At 43.8% G+C, this 4,400-nt stretch overlaps 1 pseudogene; it reads right to left on the reverse strand.

Moving 5' to 3' along the window:
* Window positions 1–2,641: 2,641 nt before the first annotated feature.
* On the reverse strand, window positions 2,642–3,486 carry LOC100590445 (annotated as a pseudogene).
* Window positions 3,487–4,400: the final 914 nt, after the last annotated feature.

Consider the following 4,400-nt stretch of genomic DNA (forward strand, 5'->3'; position numbering starts at 1 on the left):
TTTTGTGCACAGCAAACTTGGATGGGGCTGAGGCCAGAGAAGAGGGATGAGCCTAGAGGAATCTGTGTGTTGACTATAATAACATGGTCACCATTCATAAGGACATGTGAGACATCCTCTATGAAGTCTGGATGGAACTTTGTTGAAACAAATAGAAGGTCCTAGTTGAGCATGTGGTAAGAAGAGTCAATAAAACTTGGGTTATTACTATTTTTTTAAATTTTGTATTTTTTGTAGAGATGAGATTTTGCCATGTTTCCCAGGCTGGTCTCAAACTCCTAGACTCAAGAGATTCACCCACTTCAGCCTCCCAAAGTGCTGGGATTACAGGTGTCCACCATGGTGCCTGGTATGGGTTACTACTACTAAGGTGACCCCCTTCGGTACCCAAGAAACACTAAGGTTGAAATTACACCTCATCTAATAGGCCATGTTTTCAAACTGTGCTCCATAGTGGTCTAGGTATTCTGAGGAGACCCTTGAGACCGGAGGAGTGGCTAACAGCAGGGTCTGGGCCTTCTACCACCGACTCAACATCAGCCACTATTTCACCTGTTTTACCTACAATAAGAGGAGTTTTGTAACTAACAAAAAGGTCTTCATAGCTTAATGGAGAGGTCTCAAACACCTCTGCTTTAGGGATCCCTTGACTAAGCCTGGCAACATGTACCGAGTAGATTTTCAATGAATTACCTATTTATTTGTATAGACAATCTAGCCAAAAGATGATTTGAAGCACTAATAAGTTTTTACTAATGGATGAGGCTAGAGTAAGTGATTTATTTCTAAAACCCATTGAAAATAACAAAACAATTAAAGTATTAAATGTTTGGGAATACTGTTTTATTCCTTTTGGACACACCAGAAATGAACAAACACAAATCTTAATGTGGGACATTTATAGTGATTCTATCTATTGGAAATAAGCAAAATAGTAGTAAACGATCATATGTACCTCTGTTTTAAGTATATTTCCAAGTTACTATTTGTGAGCTTGTTCAGTGTTGTTATCTAATTTTCCATAGCAAGAAAAAAATGGCCAACTCATAAGTTGTGTTTCTGTATGCATTTAGATTAACAGATTATTATTGGTTTTTTAAAAAGGGAGGTTTTGGCCAGGCGCGGTGGCTCACGCCTGTAATCCCAGCACTATGAGAGGCCGAGGCGGACGGATCACATGAGGCCAGGAGTTTGCCTGGCCAACATGGTGAAATCCCGCAACTAAAAGTACAAAAATTAGCTGGGCGTGGTGGCACACATCTATAATCCCAGCTACTCTGGAGGCTGAGGCAGTAGAATCGCTTGAACCTGGGAGACAGAGGTTTCAGTGAGCCAAAATCATGCCACTGCACTCCAGCCTGGGCAACAGAGCGAGACTCCGTCTCAAAAAAAAAAAAAAAGAAAAAGAAAAAGAAAAAAATAATATGGGATGTTTTTAAAAATTAAGTTTCCATTAATAAATAAAAATTAGCGGCTAACAGTTTGGAATGCCACTAGCCTTCATAACATACAGATCAATAAGGATTTTCCTCTAGGTAGAAGTCGCAACAAAAATAGTGTGTGTGTGTGTATGTCTGTGTGTATGTCTGTGTCTGTGTGTCTGTCTTCCTGTATGTTTTTATTTTATGATAAAAAGGTTTAAAACTAAATAAATGATCATGTCAAATTTTTTTTAAGTGCACAGTTTTCAACAAAAAAGCCAAAGAAATTTTGGAAAGATTTATTTATTCATCTTGGTCTTTACAAGTTATAACTGTTCCTAGAGAGTGGCCTAGCAGCCAGGGTCGCCTGTGTGCAGGCTTCACCTATTATATCAGTGCCCAGCAGGCAGGCACGTGAGGCTGAGACCAGCTCACGTCCTTTCTGCTGAGCAGCGCTCCCAGGCCCTGGGCTGCATCTGTCTCTAATGTGCCCACAGGCACAAGTCACCTGTAAAAGCAGGAGACTCAAGTCTGTGAACTGGAAGATAAATGGATGCTTTCAGAATATTTCTAGACTTCTGACCTGCATCTTTTAACCAATGTTCTTTTGATTTCTTATCAAAATCAAAGCTGTGGGCCGGGCGCGGTGGCTCACACCTATAATCCCAGCACTTTGGGAGGCTGAGGTGGGTGGATCACTTGAGGTCAGGAGTTTGAGACCAGTCTGGCCAACATGGTGAAACCCCATCTCTACTAAAAACACAAAAATTAGTCGGGCGTGGTGGCACGTGCCTGTAGTCGCAGCTACTTGAGAGGCTGAGGTAGGCGGAGGCTGCAGTGAGCTGAGATTGTGCCACTGCATTCCAGCCCGGGCAACAGAGCAAGACTCCGTCTCAAAAAAAAAAAAAAAAAAATTCAAACCTGTAGCATTTTAAACCAGATTGCAATAAAATAAGCAAGAAAAGTGTCAAACCTAGTAAGCATAATGCTGAAATCTCACATAATTCTTAAATCTCAGAGATGTTCAATTTATTATATATTTAACCACTTTTTATCAAAATGTATCACAGAATGCCACCGCGCCACCATGATTCAGTGTGAAAGCCACATCTGCCCATCCACTGCAATGGTCCAGCCTGCAGTCTCTTTTCCATACCAGTAAGCAAAAGGAGCAAAACTGCCACTGGCTCAACTGTTCCCAAGTAATAAAGTCCCTTTGCTTAGTCTTCAGAATGTTTAGCTCCTCTTGCTAATGTATCAGCTTCTTCATTGCCAATAAACCCTGGATGACCAGGAACAAGTCATGTCCAACAACTGAATGTCCATGCCTCGACTGAGCTTCTCCAGTGCCGCAAAGTCCTCTTTGTTTGTCACCTCTTTCCCTGTACTTGTCTTCCACCTGTTCCTCTTCCTACCTTGAACCCAGTTAGTTATACCATTTATAGCAAACATACTATCTGTGTACAGAACCAATTTATTGATGTTTTCAGCCTTTGCTTGTTCAATGGTGCTGCAGGCTGCATGATTTTCTGCTCTTTGGTTTGTCTGTCACCCAGGAAGTCTAATGCCTACATTTAAAGGATGGCATGGCCCCCAGTAAACGTCAGTTCCCACTAGTGCTCTCCTCCACCTGTTACTGGAGCAGCAGCCATCAGTGTAGACGACAATAAAGCCTCCGATGTAAGAAAATGTCTCTGCTCACTCGAGGCGCCGGCTCTGTGATTTGCTTCACAGGCTTTGCACAAGACTCCGCACTTTCATCTCCATCTCCATTCAGTGGCTCACGCAGTCCCTTGCCGGCTTTCGTTTGTGATTCTCGTACATGTTTATTTTTCTGCCCTTCTGAACCTTCTGGGCTTGCAGATTTCCTGACAAAGGCCCAGGCCTCATTTTCTGTGACAAACTTCTTAAATCTGGCAGCAGGAAATAGGTCCACCTATGCTCTACATTCATTCCAGGTCAGAAAGACCCCAGTCCTGCAGGCCCTCCCCACAGCATAGACCATCCTGAGGCTGCAGCAGTCCCTGTGGCAGCACACAGCTATCAAGGTGACTCTGTGGGCCAGGGACAGAGGCTGGCACGTGGCTCACTCTCGCCTCACACCAGTGTGACCCCAACAGTGCCCACTGAAAATAGCTTCAGTAAAAGTACACTCTGTGGCCGGACACAGTGGCTCATGCCTGTAATTCCAGCACTTTAGCGGGTGGAGGCGGGTGGGTCGCCTGAGTCCAGGAGTTCGAGACCAGCCTGGGGAACATAGTGAAACCCCATCTCTACTAAAAAGATTACAAAAAATTAGCCAAGCATGGTGGCCTGCACCTGTGGAGGCTGAGGTGGGAGAATCACCTGAGCCCAGGAGGTCGAGGCTGCAGTGAGCCCAGATTGTGCCACTGCACTCCAGCCTGGGCGACAAGAGTGAGAACCTATCTTAAAAAAAAAAAAAAAAAAAAAAAAGCACACTCTGAGGCATAACTGAAGACTTGGCTAATTATTTTCCTCTATGGTCAGCTGGTGGACCATTTGCAACAACTAACCCATTTGTGTAGCCGTGTCCGATAAGACTGGCCTCAGAACAGTCTTTTGAGGACCAAAGCTAGCCAGATCAATGCATTTGAAAAAGGCCTTGTCATAAATCTGTCAAATCTCCTATTCCTTGAGCTAGGCTGTGGAGAAAAAACAAAACATGTGATCTTCTAGAATGTTCTTGAGAACTTTACTTTGAAAGGTAGATAACATTCTCTGAAAGCCTCTGCACTTGATAAGATTATTTTGTTCAGCACAGATCATAGCTATAAGGAGCTATTCCAAAAGAGGGGTTAGCATTACCTAGAATTCCAGATTGAAGCCAGTTGCACTACAGGCTGGGGGGAGGGGATATCATGAATCAGAACATACGGACCAGACGCAGCCCTTCCCTGAGCAGCCATAGACAAGTCCAAGGGACGTGGTATAACTGCCGCCTGTTTCCAAGCAGGCAAA

This window comes from Nomascus leucogenys, chromosome 5 (genome assembly GCF_006542625.1).
Source record: "Nomascus leucogenys isolate Asia chromosome 5, Asia_NLE_v1, whole genome shotgun sequence".
Classification (NCBI taxonomy): domain Eukaryota; kingdom Metazoa; phylum Chordata; class Mammalia; order Primates; family Hylobatidae; genus Nomascus; species Nomascus leucogenys.